Source organism: Vanessa tameamea, chromosome 27 (genome assembly GCF_037043105.1).
Source record: "Vanessa tameamea isolate UH-Manoa-2023 chromosome 27, ilVanTame1 primary haplotype, whole genome shotgun sequence".
NCBI lineage: Eukaryota > Metazoa > Arthropoda > Insecta > Lepidoptera > Nymphalidae > Vanessa > Vanessa tameamea.
Window position 1 is genome coordinate 7,378,634 of NC_087335.1, and position 21,317 is coordinate 7,399,950.

A 21,317-nucleotide genomic window follows, 5' to 3' on the forward strand; every position below is an offset into this window, starting at 1 on the left:
AATACATATAATAAAATTGTCGTATTATTTGTAAAACACTATTGTTTTTAAAATATTTGTTTGATTAAAATAAGGCACATTATTAATTAAACGTTAGCAATTGAAATAGTAATACGTAAGAACATTTTTACATATAAATTAATCATAAAAGGTCGTAAGAGATAATTATAGTTTAAGGCATTCAAGTCTTTATTTAATTAATGTGACGTATTGGGTTCCCCAAATTGTTTTTTTTTTATTCGTTCCTAACAACGATAAAGGAATCAATTTATTAAGAAATATATGTTGCAGATAGATATTGAAATAAGACAGTTAGTAACTTGACTGATGTTTTTTTTATTACAGTTTTAATGCTTTTACTCGCGTTGATTTGTTAGTCATAATTAATAATTTTATTATTATTTATGTGTTATGTGTGTTACAAAATACAGTAAGAGAAGTTTTTTTTTGTATTTCGATGTTTAAGACCAGTCGCTTGTACTACCCTACTTGTAGTGGATGGTTCTTGGCGGTTGGTTTCTTGTTACTATATGGGTTTTTTATGCCTTAAGATAACTTTGATTGAGATCACTCCACTCAAAATGTCACTCAATTGGCCGTTACGACACAAACGAGTGTTTATAATACTAATATATATGTAACGAGGTGATTGTACACATCAAAATTTTCTCTATCAGAATACGAAATAAGTTTTCAATTTTAAATATGATATTTTTCATTTCGGACATTTTTATTTATGTAATGTTAAAATTTCTTTAAAAAATAGCATTATCCAATATTGTGCATTATTGTTTGATGGTGCGATATTTAATGAGTAGACCGGGGATATATATATTTTTTATTTATAAGATAAGCGGACTGGTATATGGGCCATCTAATAGTAAGTGGTACCTACATGGGTTGTATTTTTTTTAACATTCCATACATCACCAATGCGCCTCCAACCATGGAAATTAAGATGTTGTCTTTTGTGGAAGTAGTTATTCGATCTCTCACGCTTCAAACTAGAACTCAACGATATTAAAAATTGTTTCTTGATAGTAGATGAGTGGGCGGTATCTACACTGACGGTCTTGTAAAAAGCTCTACAACCAAGTACGGTACTTAAATGGAAATATTACATATTGTCTAATTTCCCAATCGCCCTGCAACTTGTGCAGAAATCACCAATTGATTGAAGTACGTAACGGGCCGAGAGTCAAACAGTTCATTACGGCTTTTTACTTAATAATAAATCATTTTTATTGTTACACATGAGATACATAACATATACATATCTATCTAAGTATATAAGTAAAGTATATATGTAAAGAAAAAATGTATTATTCTTTAATTTGAATTCCGCGCATCAACCGTCATCGAACGCGCAGTGACATGACAACTAAATTATAAAAAATATAATTATGAAAAATATTATAAATCTCGTAATTGTATAAAGTAAAGTATAAAGTATCTTGTGATTTAGGAACAGACATTGTTAATAAATAAACATTAAATGTCGTTTCTCTTTTTACAGGTATGTAAATATTATTTTTGTAAAAATTCGTAGGTAAATACAAAATTTTATTTTATTCTTTCTTATTGTAAAATTAAATAAATAAATCTCTTTTTACAGAGAAACTCAATTGTGTTTCATTAACTGTGTCGGCCTAATAAAAAGAATACAAGAAAAAATCTTATAAAACGACATTTATTGTAAAAAAATGGAGTCGTTGAAGTTTACATTTGAAATTAAACCATCAATAGACGAAAAGTCAAACTATATCGCCATAACCGCAATTGCCACAAAAGATGGAAAAGTTTTCGTTATGCCTGAAGAATATCAAGCAGTATCACTTCACAAACATATTCAAACCTCGAAAACCTTCTTTACCGTGAAAAATACATTAAAGAAAAGATATCAAACTAGAAGTGTTTGGATAAAAACAACACAGGATATACTACAAACATATTTTGATGAGGATGGAAACATGATGTTTCAGGATCAATTTTTAGAGGAAACTACCCAAGAACAGATGACTATTGGTAGTAAAAGGTGTTCAGAAGATCCCATAGTGAAAATTTTGGAAACATTTGTTAAAAGTCAACAAGACAAAGAAAAACAAAGTATTAAAAATTTAGCTGACAAGTTTGTGATTGGAAAATTTGATGGTAAAAGTTCGAATGCACACCAGTGGATGGAAGTATTTGAAAAAGAATGTACAAGGTTTAGTATCGTAAAAGAAGAAGAAATAATTGAAATCTTCAGATTATTTCTTGAAAAATCATGCACTGATTGGTATTCTTCCATGATGATGAAACTTAGCTTACAATCCGAGTGGTCAAAATGGAAATCATGTTTTTTGGAAACATATGCTAATAGAGGTTGGACTGCTAGTAAGTATGCTTTATCTTACAAGTACCAATCAGGATCTTTACTAGAATATGCAGTAAAGAAAGAAAAACTTTTACTAGAGGTAAGAAAAACAATAGATGAAGGGACTCTTATTGATATCATTGCTGCCGGTTTACCAGATTTTATAACAGACAAAATCAACAAAGACCAAATCGTAGAAACAAAAAATTTGTTTAGTGAACTTGGAAAATTAGAACATTTAGTTTCAAGAAGAAAATTTATCAAGAAGAAAGAAGATACTAAGCCAGAGAAAAAAAAATGTAGCATTTGTGAAAAATTAAATAAAGGCGTACGCTATCATTCAGAAGATTCTTGCTGGTTTAAAACAAATTCAAATACTGAAAAAGATAAAAAGCAAGTAAAGCTCGTTAATAATTCAGAATTGGAATGTGAATTGCAGTGTGAAGATCCAAAAAACTAATAGTACCGCCATTGATCAAAGTGAAATTAGTACTGAATAAAAATGTTGAAGTGTCTGGAATCTATGACTCTGGGTCTAACGTTTCGTTAATAAATTCTAAATTGTTAAAAATAAAAAATAAGGAAACCAGTCATTGCAACAATACTAATTTAAAAACGATTAATGGCGTTAAAAAGGCAAATGGAGTAATAACACTTGATATAGCCATCTTTGATGTGGAAAAAAAAATGAATGTTTTCGTAATAGACAAGGAAAATTTCGATTATGATTTTTTAGTGGGTCTTGATTGTATAAAAGAATTTTACCTAGTTCAAAACGAAAACTTAAAAATTACGCAGAAATTACCTATAAAAAGAAGTGAAATAGTTTCCAAGGAAACAGACAAAATAGATATAGTCTCTAAAGAGATTAAATATGATAATTTAATAAACTTCAATGAAGACATACTTGAAGAAAAGTTCAAAATTTGCATAAATCATTTAGACTTTCAAAAACAGGCCATGATTGATAAATTAATTTCGAAATATAAGTCTGTGTTTGCAAAGGACAAATATGACATAGGACAGGTAACAGGTTATGAAGCACACATTGATCTACTTATAGAAAAATATTGCTCCAAAAGACCATATCGTTGCACAATAGAAGATAAGAAGGAGATTGAAGATCAAATTGCAAAATTATTGGAAAGAAATATAATAGAAGAATCATATAGCCCATTCGCAGCACCAGTCACATTAGCTTATAAAAGAGATGAAAACAAAAGATCAAGATTGTGCATCGACTTTCGAGACTTAAATAAAATTGTTGTGCCTCAATCACAACCATTCCCTCTTATTGACGACCTAATACTGAAGACGAGAGATTGCAAGTTTTTCTCAACGCTGGACCTAAACTCAGCGTTTTGGTCAATTCCTTTACGTATCACAGATAGACACAAAACTGCGTTTGTGACGCAGGAGGGACACTATCAATGGACCTGTTTGCCATTTGGATTGAAAACCTCCCCAGCTATATTTCAGAGAATAATGTGTAATATAATACGGAAACACAAGCTTGGATATTTCGCAGTATGTTTCATAGATGATATTTTAGTTTTCTCAGAAACTTTCTCGGATCATATCAGATATTTGGAAAAACTCTTTGAAGCAATAAAATGCGAAGGCTTAAAACTAAAATTCTCTAAATGCACATTTGCAGCTGATACAGTTAAATACTTGGGTCACATAATACAAAATAATTCAGTCAGACCACTGAAAGATAACTTAATATCAATAAAAAACTTCCCGACTCCTAAAACTCAAAAGAATGTGAGGCAATTTTTGGGAAAAATAAATTTTTATCATAAATATGTGCCAAATATAGCCATTAAATTGGAACCATTGCATAACCTTTTGAGAAAAGGACAAACCTTTGACTGGACTGATGCATGTCAGGAGTCATTTAATGAAATGAAACAAATATTATGTTCTCAACCGATATTAACAATCTTTGACCCAAACCTACCTATTCATATATACACAGATGCTAGTATATTAGGAGTAGGAGCAGTACTAAAACAACCACAAAATAACAATGAAGAAAAACCAGTAGCGTATTTTTCGAAAAAATTGACTGAAGTACAGAAAAGGAAGAAAGCCATCTATCTGGAATGTCTGGCAATTAAGGAATGTGTAAAGTATTGGCAACATCTATTGATAGGTCGGAAATTCACTGTATTTTCTGATCACAAACCATTGGAAAATATGAACATAAGATCTAGAACAGACGAAGAATTAGGAGATCTAACATACTACTTATCACAATATGATTTCGAAATTAAATATTCGCCAGGAAGATACAACATTGAAGCTGATTGTCTAAGCAGAAACCCGGTACTTGGGCCAAATGAAAACTCAGGGGAACAGTTAAAAGTAGTTAATATAATAACACTAGAAGATATTCTAAAAGACCAGGTTAATAATGAATATATACAATGCAGAAAAAACAAGTTAATGAAAAAACAAAATGTTTACTACAAAAAAGTAAGGAAGAAAGAAAAAATTATTATATCAGAGGAATTTAGCATAGATTTCATGAAAAGTGTACATACAGATCTGGGGCATATAGGAATTAAACAAATGCAGAGAATGATTAGCTCAGTGTATACAGCAGAAAATATGACTAAAAACATAAAAAAAATCTGTGAAAGTTGTACAGTATGTTTAAAGAATAAATCAAGAGGACAAATTAAATATGGGTTGATGTCCCACTTGGGTCCCGCCACAAAACCTTTTCAGATATGCTCTATTGATACCATTGGAGGTTTCGGAGGTTCCAGATCAACAAAGAAATATTTACATATTTTATTAGATCATTTCACCAGGTACGCGTATATTCTAACATCAAGTACTCAAAATGCTAATGACTTCATTAAATTAATAAGAAACTGTACAGAAAGTGATGGTATTGAATTAATACTATCAGACCAATACCCAGGTATCAATTCTAAGGAATTTAAAAGATTTTTGGATGAAAAAAATATTCCCATAATTTTTACAGCAGTGAATTCTCCTTTTTCAAATGGCTTAAATGAGAGATTAAACCAGACATTGGTTAATAAAATCCGGTGCAAGATAAACGAACATGACACTAAAATGGCATGGACGACTATAGCCCACAACTGTGTGCAAAAATACAATGAAACGGAGCATACTATTACTGGATATGCTCCTAAATACCTACTTTATGGTACAGATGTTACGATTTTGCCAAATGAGCTGAAACAGAAGAAGACTGACCATGATTTAATCCAGGCTAGGGAAAAAGCTTTAGAAAATACAATCAAATCACATAATTATAACAAGAAAATTTACGATAAAAATAGAAAACATATAGAGTTCAAAGTCGGTGATATTGTTTTTATAGAAAATGGAAATAAACTGAATCGAAAGAAGCTTGATGAATTGAAACTTGGACCGTACAAAATTTTACAAAAAATTTCAAACTCAATTTACAAAATAAATATTGAACATAAGAGATCAGAGTCCACTTTTTTCCACATTTCAAAGCTAACACCAGCTCCTATCTACGATTAAAGACCGTGCATGAAAAAACATCTTCATCTGACTTTCTTTACGGAGGGGGGGAGATGTAAAGAAAAAATGTATTATTCTTTAATTTGAATTCCGCGCATCAACCGTCATCGAACGCGCAGTGACATGACAACTAAATTATAAAAAATATAATTATGAAAAATATTATAAATCTCGTAATTGTATAAAGTAAAGTATAAAGTATCTTGTGATTTAGGAACAGACATTGTTAATAAATAAACATTAAATGTCGTTTCTCTTTTTACAGGTATGTAAATATTATTTTTGTAAAAATTCGTAGGTAAATACAAAATTTTATTTTATTCTTTCTTATTGTAAAATTAAATAAATAAATCTCTTTTTACAGAGAAACTCAATTGTGTTTCATTAACTGTGTCGGCCTAATAAAAAGAATACAAGAAAAAATCTTATATATATTTAATAATATACCCTTAACTATTTAAAGTAACCTCCATTTTGTAAAATGCTAGTTAAAATCAGATTGATTAATCTGAATGGTCATTGGTTAACGGCAGCTGATGACGTAATCGCCAACCAATGGGCTTCCAGCGTTCACATTTCAAAACCGTTTGGTTTTTTTTTAAATTGTAATATTATTTTTATTTCAGGAATATGCAACCACTAAACCTAAAAAAACTACGTTAATATTTTTTTATATTAATTTACTTAATCCAATAAATTAGCTTTAGTGAGACAGTACCGTTTAGAAAATCAAATGATTGAAAACTATCTTTCCATAGAAATAATAAATAATAGAAATAAAAAATCCGCCACGGATTTCTATTTCCAATTTTAAAATAAGCATATCAATGCGACATAATCTTACGAATAAAAAAAAAATTGGCTCCCGATTATGAGATTGTTACCCAAAATTATTTACCGTTAACATAATTAAAAAAAAAATACCATAGCTATCTTTTTTGCACCCATAGATAAAATCCATTAATTATTAATAATGACGACCTAGAGTTATTATTATTATTTTTCAGACATTTGCCTATGGATAAGTCTTGCAAGAATGCAGCTGGTTTTTACGCTAATTCCCTCGAACCCATGACCGAGGAAGCTGCAAGAATCGACTTCCAGCTAGCTGACTGCACTTAAAAGTCTGTTAATTGATATCAATCTGTGAACGCGAGCTACCGCACGTAGCACGTTCGGTACGATTCTAGGACTTTATTTTGTTCTTTATATTAATTTCTTAGTGTAAATAATTAAATAGCGATCACATGCCAAACATTCTTCAAAAAGGTTTCAATCAAATGTTGCAAAATAAATGCGAAAGTTCGATGTTGAAATTTTACTAAAATAAAATAGTATATTTTTTAGAACACATTTTTTCTATATTAAATAAGGGTATTGTTGCCATCATTAGATGCGTTAATATTAATGACATTCAATGCAATCATTAATCTCTAGAAAAACTTCACTTTACTGAAAGAATGGAAATAAGAATGGAAACGTATTTTGCTCTTTTTTCTACTGGTATTGACTACGTCACCGGTTGATGGCATCCTAAGGGTGTTTCTTGTGAGAATGTTACTCAGGTTAGTGTGTTGTCGGAATGGTGGGGCGCCATGCGGCGCACGTGCGGTCGGTATGTCTGTCGACGTGACGTTACACGTGGAGGATGATGTTAGTATGGTGCATAGATATCCGACGGATATAATATCTTTGCGTAATACTCAGTATCTCAGAGTCGTCATTGTTTTAATGCCTAAATTACAACTACGCCAAAAACAAATACAGAATAGGCAAAAATTAAAAAACAAAAATCGTCTCTCGAACCATTAAAAGATCAGTAGCTCGGAGTCTGGAAGTGTATAAATTCTCGTCCCGCCGATTTTACTGCATATGTACGCCGACGCATGGGCTCAGTGAGATGATCACTTTAGGGGGTGAATTCTGTAAGAACGCACGCTATTCGGTACGTTTGCTAAGTCACGTTGACATTTGTGAAAAAAAATGTCCGAGCGAGTGTTCCTTTCAGATATGTTTGAGGATCGACTCGATACGGAAGCCCTTAAGGAGTATCGTTACCTACTTCAACAACCCGAAGCAGTGCGTACTAATAGTTTAATAACACCAAGTTTCCGACTCCGCAAAGTCAATAAACACATCCTTCCTGGGGCAAGGGATTCGTTTTTATAGTAGGATTCCGCTGATATTGTTAACGTGGTCTATTAATATATCATACATTGAAGTCTAAATTTGAAAAAAATACAGCAATTAATAAGGTTTCTTATAAAATTAAATGTTTTTTTTTTCCAAAAACAATTAAAGTCAGTGTCATTCGGTATCATGCAAAGATTCTATCTGTACTGTACGTGCAAATCCGTTGTCATTTAACAGCTATTGTGGCTTAAATATATGTTCCTACACACGTGTAACCTGAAAACATTACTCCTATTTGGGATAGTCGTGTAAAAAGCGTAGAATACGTATTCGTTGGTTGCCTATGCAGTGCGATTCTGTAGGATATCGCTTCGTAACGAATTTGTGACATTTTGACAGCTGACGTAAGGTGTTATGCCCTTTTGATACGTATCGTTTAAATGTTATAAATATTTTAGACAATGTATAGTCGAAGTTAAGAAAAAGTTAGTTGAGTTTATTGTCGGTTCTTCTCAGTGAACATTTAGTAACGATAGTTTTACAATATTTTTACAAGAACTTTCCTAATTAACGAATAGTTCTTGGCCCAAAGTTAGACTAGTACATTGGCCTTAAAAATTGCTGCACTTTAAATCGAGGGTAATGAATAACTGACTTATTACGTTATTTCTATATTATATATATAAATTAATAAAACGAATTTATAGTCTGCAAAAATATGTAGCATGTATAGATATTTCACCAAAAACCGAAAAGTTCTTTTAAATCGACCTATTTTATATATAGTACTAGTCGTCGCCCGCGGCTTTTTTGACGTTTTAGAAGTTGGTCGCCAGGTTGGCCCAGCTTGCGGCAAGTTTGGTTCATTGATTTGGCCGTGAAAGAGTACTAGACAGTAAGATAGAGTTACTTTGGCATTTATAATATTAGTACAGATAAAAAATACGTTTTTAATTCATTATTAAAAATAAATATAATAAGTATATAAAATATTGATATATTTTAAATATACGGCGAAGAACTTAAAATTAATTCCTCACCACGTGCGAAGTTATACTCCTGACCGATTTCGGTCACACCAATCAAAACGGATCGTAGCCAACTGCGCAGGAGATATGGTGCTGTACATTAGTGTGCGTAAACATAGTGTGCATTTGTGTGCTCTCTCTATTCCTACACTATCGTAAACCGATGGAACGACTACGTGACGGGACCGAGAAAAGCTTCGGCACATCACTAATTTCAGGAAGGGAATTCACTACCAGACTACTGATAATTTCTTCAATTAATATTTAATTGCCTTGGGTTTGCATCCATGAACTCAATGTTTGCTGTGTCATAAGCTAAGTTAACCAACGAGGCAGTCAGAGCTACGTGACGGATCTAGTAACGGATACACTGCGTTTCGATAAGGATTTTGCCCAACTGTGTGAGATCTACAGGCTTTCCCAAATTTATTATTTAAATGGTACTATCAACTACTACAAACTGCATAAAAATCATAAGTTGCCTTGAACCGGTATATTTTAAAACTCTAAAACGCAAAAAATTGTTCTAGAAGAAAATTATCATAAATATATTTAAATAAATTCGTGTCAAGAAGATGCGCAGACGTTCTTTGTATAAACGAATATATTTAAAGGTAAATAAACTGTATATATATATATATTTACATACATTTATGAATTTAATTGTACATCTGTTACGTTGCGTATCTATCGAAGTAAAATAGAAAGTTTAGTGTTGTCAACATGCGTCGGTGACAACATTTATGTACCTTAAGTTGTTAACAAAATTTGATACAATTGTCTAATTAAATTAATTCAGATATAATTTGAAATTGTTTAATTATTTATTATGTGTGTTCATTGCCTGTGATAAATTTGTTTTATATTATATTTAGCATTAATATGTTGTTCTAGATATTTCCTGTTGTATCATTTTATATGTGTTCTGGTAGTAGGGTTTAGGTTTTAAGACCATCTAGGTATACCACCAATTATTCACATAATATACAACCAAGAAATGAAATAAATAAATAAATGAGCCAGCCAAACTACAGGCACAAAGGACATGATATGTTAGTTCCCAAGGTTGGCGTATATGTATGTAAGGAATGGTTAATATTTCTTTTAGCGTCAATGTCTTTGGATACTCGTCAGGTAACCCAATAGCACGACCGTCTACTGATGTTATAAAAATAAAAACGCATCGATTAATCTCCTACAAGTCTTAAGTAAGATCAAACTAGAAATTCGCCCTGGAGCAAGGTCGTGGAATATCAGAAAATATCACGCGACATTGTCTATAATAATTATAGTTAGTAAAATGGCTAGGCTATTAATTAAAAGGCTAATCTAAGTAGTTGGCTGCGACTTTAAAACAACTAAACACTTCGAGCGACTGTAGATACAATGACTGTAATTGTTATGACGTCTATAGGCTTTTATGGTACCAGAAAGTGTTAAGCGCCATTTTTTTTTATGTTATATGTTTCATCTAGACTTTAGGATAAGTTCAAGCATAAGATGATGATGATAAACTCTACTACCAGTAGTTTCTTCATCACCTTTTGCGATGAAAGAATATAAATGATACATGTCAAGTTATGATTTTTTTCCATTAAGGTTGATAAAATTTGAATGATACGTATTTAAGTAATCGCTTTCAAGGCTTCACGAAACACGAGGATACAAATCGTGGCCTGAATCTGATACCAGTTGTCATTGAATTTCAAATTGAATCGAATTTTAAATGAATCGAGTTGATTTTTTCATTCAGTTTCAAAACGACATTTTTCCTGTAAATATTACAATGTAGTCTGAAATTAAATGCGTCCGTTTTTTTTTTCGCCGTAGTTTTTCCAATATTTTAAAAAAGGTGAACTTACGTACGCACGTGAGAAGTTCTACTTTTTCTGAGCATTTGAAAATTGATTTAATCGCATGCAAATAATTTTTACATAAGAATTATTAACATTAAGCCCTTAAATATATACAAATATGAATAGTTAAGTACAGTATATACAGTTAGGTATAGTATAAGTCTTGACCGCGTGGAATGGTGGCAAGAATGCTAGCAGCATTTCCCCGTTGAATCGCAAATAATTAATTACAATTAAATAATGATCTACTTATTAATAATAAAATAAAAATAATAATAAGATCGTCCTTGTCTTCTTCTTCCATACTTCTATGTCGGACGTCATCTCACAAGTAAAATTCTTTCTAACCATATCGTCTTTCACACAATCCATCCATCGTTTCTTTGGTCGTCCCCTCCCTCTATATCCACCCACATCAATTCTCAAAACCTTTCGCACAACATGGTCCTCATTCCTCTGCATAACATGCCCATACCATGACAGCCGGTTTCCATATAGCTTCTCGGTTACAAAAATAATAATAATTGTAATCATTTTTTTTTATTATCACCACTAATATAAAACTTTAATTATTCACAATTGAAATTTGTAATAAAATTAACATTTTTAAATGAGATGAGATGTGAAGGTGTCTACGTCGAGCGACTTGATACTTAATTGGTAGTTTGGCGAGCAACTTCATCCTGCAGTTTCTAGGTCACCCTGTGCGCACACAATCATAAAAAATCAATCTCATAATTTCTTCAAAACGCGCCAAAAGAAATACTTCAAAATACTTTATGGAAAGTGTACGGAATAATTTTAAATGTATAGCTAATGTGACCTTCTTACCTGTGTATATAGTTTTGTATAAATACCCATTCTTGTTTTTGTTTAATTACCTAAAAATAAATGCATTTTTGTGTTAAATATACTATTTTTTGTTTTTTATGATATCGGTAGGTAGACGAGCAAATGGGCCACCTGATGGTAAGTGGTCACCACCGCCCATAGACAATGGCGTTGTAAGAAATATTAACCATTCCTTACATCACCAATGCGCCACCAACCTTGGGAACTAAGATGTTATGTTCCTTGTGCCTGTAGAATTACACTGGCTCACCTCAAACCGGAACACAACAAAACTGAGTACTGCTGTTTGGCGGTATAATATCTGATGAGTGGGTGGTACCTACCCAGACGGGCTTGCACGAAGCCCTACCACCAAGCATAATAAATAGTTAGTATTGTTTAAATTTTTGTAGATATACTTTTAATTATCAACATAATTTGTTTAATGTTATCTCTGATTGTAAGTATTCTTTATACCGAAGGAAATTTTTTTACTGAATTCAAATCAAATCAAATCATGCATTTAATTCAAGTAAACTTTACAATTAAACATTTTTGAAACGGTAAGAAACTAGCATACTTGCTCTTTTCGAATAACCAGATTTACAATAATGTTAATATTCAAAATTATTGTTCAATCAGTAGTGTGTTAGAATCCTAGCGCAAATACAGGCGTTGTTATCCGAAAAGTATTCTTTTAACGAACAATAAGATTTATTGATCCATTTTATATTAGTAAATTTGTTACACGGTAAATTGACTATATTTTCCGATATCTCATTATATATGCGTATACCATGTCCCATAAACGTTCTCTGTACCGTATCCAAGCATAAAGCAGGGACTACAAGTTTATTTTTATTTCATGTATTAATTAAATTCAAAGTCAACATCTTCATTCAATATTAAAGAATTATACTACGATAGATAAGACCCGACAAAAAAGATAAAACGGGTACCTGAAAAACCAGCGTATGATAATCGGCGGGATTTATTTGTAAAATTTTATAATATTTGATAGAAACATCCGGGATCCTTTAATTCAGATGAGAAATGTAAAGCTACTAATTCAAAATGTAGATTAAACAGAGAAGATTTGCAATAATCTGTGTTACTTTGCCTCTAAATTTCCCACTGCTGGGCTAAGGCCTCCTCTCCCGTTGAGGGGAAGGTATGGAGCATATTCCACCACGCTGCTCCAATGCGGGTTGGTGGAATCATAATCATTCGCGCCGTAAGAATTTTTAACCATTTCTTAAATCGCCGATGCACCACCCGAACGGGAACTCATATGGTAGAATAAGTCGAAACATTACAATACTGTGTATTGATATTTGGTGGTAGAATATCTGAGTGGGTGGTACCTATCCCTACCCAGAAGACCGTGCACAAAGTCCCACCATTATGTAAAAGTTCTGCCAGTACCTACACATGTATCAATAAATAACAGCATTTAATATGACGATTATTTAAAATGATTCGTACGATTTCCTGCTACGGACGTTCTGATTGAAATTATAATAGTTTTGTATGCGAAAAGTGTAATTGAATTTTAGAAATCGGTCAATATTTACGTTAAAGGCGGATTTTCGTGTAGTATCTACTTCGAATGAACGAAATTGTAGCTGTTTCTTATATACTTATTACCTAACCTTAAAAAAGAAGATGATTATTTGGTGGTAGGGCTATGTCAAAGATCAATTGAGCAAATACTATCTACTTATGTCATATTCTACCACCGAACGGCAATGGTTAAATTGTTGTTTTCTGGCCTATGGGATGAGTGAGGCACAAGGGACATAACATATTTGTGGCCAATGTTGGTTGCACATTGGCGATATGAAGAATGCTTAATATTTGTTACAGCGCCAATATTTATCGGTAGTGCTGACCACTTATGGTGTGTGTTTTTGATTTGGATATTTTTTTCTCAATTGAATTTAATTGGTATTGAATATTATAGTTTGATTTCTAGACCATTATAAACATATTACCAAGGATGGCAAATATGACACAATCGTAATATTTTCAAGAGGACATTTTGGTTGATATGGGGTTTGAACCTATGACCCCAATCCAAAAATGGGTCTGCAGGTCATAGGTCTATCTTCCCTTCCTGGATTTTATTTAACTAATACTCCATTCATTTTCATACAATATAGAAGAAAATAGATTCAGAAGTGTATTTATCTCGATGAAGATATCTTTCTTTCTTTCCATAGCCAGCCGAGATTTTTAATTACGCCGAAGAAGTAAAACTTCTTACACGTGTTGAGAGGCACCTTTTTTGTTATAATTCTTTGTTTTCGTACAAGTGGATACAGTCCCAATGATTGATCTGCAGCTAAACCGTTCAAAGAACCCCTCTGAAGTCCGACAGTATTAATTTATGACAATACGCCAGTTTTAGTTATAACTGGTCGCGACTGCTCAGTACTAACATGGTATATGGAACTCTGAATGAATGAAAGGAACGAATGAATCATGTTTTGATATTTTATAATATGACTCAATGTACACAAAACAAATAAAACCACAGATTAATAATCAATGCTACAAAAAAATTCAAAAAACGAATGTTCGTTTTTTTGTTGTTAATTTTATACTTCCGACCTCGTCAATCAATATGAACGACTTTTTTTAATAAGTCAGTTAGTGATAAATAATAATGGTTTATACATATCCTAACTAATACTATTAGTGTGAAACTGAGTTTGTCTGTTTGTTACACTAGTACGTCTTAACGGCTCAAGCGATCGTCATGAAATTTGGTCAGCTTCCTCTGCAAACGCAGACGACGCGGGAATCAACATAAATAAATTTTGAACTTTGAACAGAAACGTAAAAAAAAAGTTTTACGTATTGGTCTAAATAATAAATGAAAATTTTTATTTATATTATTATTAATAAGTACGGTTACACTTAATAAATTTAACGAGGGCATATTATTGTTCTATTTTCAAAATGTACCAAGTATTTATTTTCCTCTTACATGGGATTGACAAAATTGAATGCTGATTCCCGGTAGTGTGAAACGACGTGTCTTTGTGTTAATACGTCAAAAGACCTGTCACTTTAATTATTAAATATTGACGTATTAGTGTATTATTATCTGAGGTGTAATAAAACATTTGACAAAGTGTACAGATAGTCTATTTTTATTTTATTTTAAGGTTTTTATTTGTGCCAAAAAGACATAGATTATTTGGCCAATGTCACGTGCGAAAAGATGGTCCATCTTAGATGGTTAGCTTTTCTATTTGACAGGATTATCCAGTATGACGTTGGTTAATAATATTGCCATTTTACTAAGCTTCCGAATGATCTGAGTCACTCTCAGATTGCTTAAGAACTTACTTGAAATATTATGGGAAGTGCAAACAAATTAAGTTTTAAATAAATATTTTAATCATGAACTATTTTTTGCAATGAATTCGTAGTTTTTATTTTGACTATAAACAAGTACGTGTAACGCTTCTAACTATAATTGATATTAAATTACAATAAACAAATAATATTAAAAATAGTTTTAGCATTGTTTTCTTAATATATTAATTTATTTTCAGTGATCTGTTCCATGAAATATTTGAAAAAAAAGGTAATTTACAAATACTTTGAAATAAAAAATATGTTAATACTTTTTAGAAAACATTGCGACACAATATTGTAATTGTGTTCCTTCCACGTGCCTAGTAGTCAAAGTCATGTGTATAATTGTGTTATCAGTTTGTTTGGCTGCCTCGTTAGTTTTGTGGTTAGCTTATAAGATCCAGAGGTTCTAAATTCAAACTCCGGGTCGTGTCCATCAAAAATTAATTGAGTTCTTCTGTCAAGTGTGGAAGTTGCCAGTGTTAATACTATCGTGCTTTATAAGACAAGTAAATAACATTTTATTCGGACATAACATTTTAGTCACCAAGGTAGCGTATTGGGGTTGTAATAAATTATTAATATCCCTTATAATGCACGATAGGACGAGCAAATAGGTCATCTGATAGTAAGCGGTCACAATTGCCCATAGACCAATCGAAATTTAGCAATAATCATTTTTGGAAATTTGAGAAAAACATGTGAATTTGCAAATTTGGACATATTTTTTTGATAACACTACAAACAACAAACAAACTCAGGAGCAAGAGGTAGGTACTTATGTTTTTACACATGTATAGATATAGTTTTTGTATAGATATATAAAGTTTTATGAATGATGATACTAGTCCCTCGTCTCAATTTGACAGTAACGTGCAAATTACATTTGCAAAAGTTGGCGGGAACGCGTCCCTATCTATAACAATAATGGACAAACTAATGGAACTCATAAGAGGAAATCATAATCACTGAAATTAGAATTTTACAAATAAAAGCCGGTATAAGTTTAAATCGTCAATGAGCTATTTATATCGAAGTCAACTGATTTAATTAGCCTTTCAATTAACAGCCTAGTCAGAAGAGTTTAAAGAAAAGTCCCCTATTCTATGAACGGAAGATGTATAGCTGATGTTTGAGCGACGTAGTAAAGGCTGTTAATTGAATGGCTAATTAAACTTATTTGCGACATAATTATATACGTTATCATTGTAGCTGTGTTTTTTGTAAATAATAGTCATCCATTATTTAATATAAATAACATAATTAAAAACGCAAAGAAATAAATACGATTACTTAGAAATAGATTTATTATAATATATTTAACAATTAATTTGTTGTATTTTATTAGTCAATGCGTATTCTTTTTTCGAATATTCCCGTCTATTTTTGAAAAAAGAATATTATAATTAAAACTTATCTATTTAACGTATTCTATTTTCAAAAAATATTATTATGTCGTAATTGAATTGCATTTGAAACTTCCTGAAAGATCTACAATGACCTTGACAGTTGTGTAAGGATTATGTAGGTCTTGTAATTCTGTCGCTGCAATCACAACGTGACGAATCTTTAAGTAGGTACTCGTTTCAGTCCATTTTTTCTATCGCGGATATGTTCCAAGTAATCAAGCGTAAATATTATTGAGGTTCCGTATAGATTTTTTTTATATCTTTTAGGTTATACTTCTTTGGTTGTGGTAATTATAAAAATATAAAAGCAGTACAGTAAAGTTCATTTTCGATGGTGTTTTTAAATTCGTCTACCGATCTCTGAAAATAAATAATAATAAATATTTGCAAGTACACATAACAACATCAAAATGTTTAGTTGTAGCCAAAAGAAAACAAATTTTTTTTTAAGACAAAATTAATAAACAAATCTTATTTTTATTAAAAGAAGACTCTTTGGACAATGCCCCCTGGATTTAAGCTCGGGTCTTAACACAGAACTCATTAAACAATAGCAACAATTTTGAACACTAACATCATTGTAAATCTGGTTATTTGAAAAAAAAAACTACGCGTTTCCTCTCCACGAAGTTAGAGTTGAAATATTGACGATTCGAAAATTCTTTATGTAATGTTTACTTGAATAAAATACATTTGATTTGATTTGAAAATCGTATCGATGGCAATAAAGTCACTGAAAATGTAAATTGTAAAAACAATAAAAGAAAAAAATGGTCGATCAACAAAGTTCTTGTTTTATATCGGTACTAGCGACCCGCCCCGGCTTCGCACGGGTGCAATGCTGATACGAAATATACATAATGTCTTACAACGTTCACAGTTTCTCAGTCAGTAGACAGTACAAACCGCTATGTCATTGCGTTTTAAATATGTATTATCTTCGGAAATATCCATTTAAGATACTTGCCGTAAAGGGCCATATTGATCTATATTAAATGCACAATGTATTTGCTTAATTTGATAAGGATTAATGCTTTATTGCTTAAAATCTAATAATATTAATTATATCACCCATGCAGAAACAAAAATACTCTGATCTTATAGGGACTGACAAAAGTAAGTCTGTGCCTATTTTTTTGTATTTTTTTTTTAATTGTTTACAATTTATAATAAAATAAAATAACGTAAGTAGGCGATCACAGTGCCTAAATTCATCCACGATTTCCTAGTAAAAGTAGTTACGCCTTCTACGTCACGTACGCACTCTGACGCAGGTAACTCTTTCTGAGTTACCTGCGTGTATGAGTGTATATGTTACGAAATATTACCATTCGGATTCGGTGTTACGTGATTAACATGATCAGGGTAAAAGTACAGGGTTAGGTTATACATCTTATTACTCCCGGCCTCGCAAGGGAAGGGCTTTTAAGGAATTTATAAGGGCTTATAAATAAACATATAACATTTTATTGAAGGACAAACGTATATAAAAAAACTTGTTTTCAGTTTCGTACCACTAAAGAAAAAAGGAACCCCTATATGATAACTTCGTTGTCCGTCTATCTGTTGAGACCCTTTTTCTCAGGAACGCGTTAAAGTATAAATTTGAAATTAATACCAAATACTGAGATTAGTGGTCTCTTGAAGTTGATTGATGAAGAAAAAATCAAATTTCTAAGTCTATGTAAACAAAAGGCCGTTTATGTCGCTTTTTCATGCATTCGCAATGGGAATAAAAACCTATAGGGTTCTTCCCTTTGATCATGATTGTCATGTAATTTGGCAAAAGCATTTGTTTAGTGATGCGGTTTCCTCAGTGCGCGAATCCGAATCGCACTTGTCCGGTTTATCATCAAGGCGTACGTCAAGGCATTCGACGATGAATTAATACTTCATCAAATTAGAGGACTACACCACAATTAGAGGAATAGTTTAGGAATAGATAGCGGAAATGTTGCATTCATATAAAAAATGTAACTTTATTAAAATATAAGACGGCCTCTTGTTGCGTCCATTGGTGAGTCAACTCACAACGACCGTTGACAAATGTATATAAAACTTAGCATTATAATATATTATTTTAAATGAAACATATGCGTTGAGTTATATTTGTATGTATAAATGTGAAAATTACTATAGTCAGTGCCAAAAAAAATGACCATATATGGTAACCAAACGAGTACCATTATAAGTCGATTTTAGATATTACACAAAATACGAAAGGAGTTCTTATTGTATGGAACTGTTGGTCCTACAAATATTACCTACAAATTCTTAACCTGTAATCGCAACTATTTTAAAGTTTTGTTTGTTGAATTCGTCTGAATGTTAAGAGTATAAATCGTCTATCGTCTAATTTTCAGTCTAGACCATCTTACACGTGTATCCATTCGGATGTTTCTAATTTCAAGGATTTTTGCCTCATTATTTCTAGAAAGCGCGCAATAATTTCATACGAAAAAAATCAAACATCACATTATTTAAGAATAATTTGTATAATTCACACGTGATGGAGTCATGTTGAAAACTTCTCCGTAACAGAGATGAGATTTTGCCCATATGTGGGACTTATATATGTGAGAGATATATATTAATGATTTAATTTAAGTGCCATGTAAGATGTCATCGAATAGATCTCTGTGTACGAATTGCCCAGAAGTCGAAATTCGAACATAATAAAGAAAATTTGAAAATCGAACTTCTTTTTCCTACTCATACCGAAGCTAAATAATGGAAACTCGGTTTATAAACAGATGAGAAATAGGTGATCAACTGTTTTGTTTTTAGCTATAAAAGAGTGTACGTAAATACGGCACTCAAAATCACAAGGATTGCATGTAACAAGCACTTGAAGCTTGTAAACCACTAATGAATCCACCACTGCAACAGTGTGCCAAAGTCGATTATTAAAGTTTTTAAAACAACATGAAGTTTAGCTCAAACTGGTATGATCCAATTGAACGAAGGTCTCAATGGATTGAAAATGGAATCGGAAAAATAAAATGCAATTAAGTAATAATCACTTCCGTACGATAGAAACTTATAACAGATATACTGATATGATCTTGATTACATTTTTAATATAAAGTTACAGATATAGAAACTAATTATGATATCTGATACAACTGGATCCAGTATATCGGTAAATGAAAATAACTAAATTACTTTCTCGTGAAGCTAAGGTAGTTAACTATTACGTCATTTGATAATAATTTCCTTTTTAATATTAGACCGAGAGATTTAGTTCTTAGCCTACGTTCAATTTTATTTTTCTTTAAATTGACTTCGAGTGTATATTTCATGTGTGCCATTTTTTTTCAGACAACATCGCAATCGAATTATCAATATTACTATTTTTGATGTTTTCTGTGTTTTTTTTTTTAATTTTTTATTGACATTGACGTTTTCTGTCAATTTTCTTTCCGCCTAGTTTTACTGAGATTTTTATAAAAAAAAGGTGTGAATTTACTATTAACTAATTTCGATGCAGGATTAAAAAAAAAGTTAAAGTTACATCGCTAATTTTATTTAATTAGCGATGTAATTTCGGAAAGAGTAACTACTGAGTTCCATGCCGATTCTCGGAATCTACATTCAGAAACGGCGGTATTTTGAAAAATTACGAATAAAGTTAAAGTACAAATAAATATTTTGAATTAATGGATTCCGCAATGCATCGTTAAAATGAGTTGGAATTAAAAGGCAAATCGAAAATAAATATTGTATTAAAATGTATTTATGTTTTACAAGAATTACAACAGGTTATGCTGAAATAATGGAACACAAACCAAAGGTACAAATTCAAGGACACAGAACATCTTCCATCCCGTTCCCACAATCACACTTTGTTTATAATAAACGTGTAATGTAATTACTTCCCGCGTAATTGCAAGTCATGGAATGATTCCCCGAGGATTTTCCAGAGCGCTTTAATATGAGGATTCTCAGAGGTCAAATATATAGATCGATGCAACACAGAGCGACGGAACCTGGAACCCGGAACTCCGAGATTATCTCTGATGATAACATTGACCTGCTAAGAAGTGAACACGTGGTTCCTAACTCTTAGCTCTAGGTCAGGCTCACAGGTCCTGAAGACATTTTACGACGTCGCATCACAAGCAGTGACGTGTAATGGCGTCGAATTCTTTTTTTTTATTTGATTAGGATGTATTCAGAAATATGACATTGGACTAACTGGCTTTTTATGTACCGATAAATTAATTAATTAATTTATATTCAATTTAAAAATTAAAATTGATTTTATTTTATGTATTATTTACATTAGCATTTATTGATGGAAAGACCGGTGGTAGTTTTACATTTAATATAATTTTGTAAAATGTCGATTCGTTAAGTATATCTTAGTATATTTATATATCTAGATAGTGTCACACTACAAAAGAACTGAAACAAATAGGCCAAATTTATTATCTTAGTGTGTGTTTATTTACTAGTGTGCGTAATACTTATATATTTTATTCGATGCGTTTTCAACTTTGGCAGTCTGTAGACAAAATGTATAAAACTATGAGATTACTTTACTAACAAATTTTAAGAGGATAAATATTGAAAAATCCGTTGATAAACATCAGATTTGTACAAATAAATCGTACAGAAGAAAAAACGTGTGATGTAAACGAACCTTTCACTCAATCAAGTTTAATAACAGCAAATAATCGATTTGCTTGTACAAGATCTTTCAACGCCATGTGCTTTTTATCCGTTTTTTAATATAAACATTATTTTTATAAATAGGTTATTTTTGTTGAAATAGTTTAAAAGCGTTGAGAGATTCTGC

The 21,317-nt window shown here is 31.6% G+C and overlaps 1 protein-coding gene across 3 annotated transcripts in view; it reads right to left on the reverse strand.

Moving 5' to 3' along the window:
• The window catches only part of LOC113392061 (neural/ectodermal development factor IMP-L2-like), an 80,871-nt gene that overhangs the window by 10,382 nt on the left and 49,172 nt on the right, over positions 1-21,317 (reverse strand). The gene's annotated exons all lie outside the window — the stretch shown is intronic.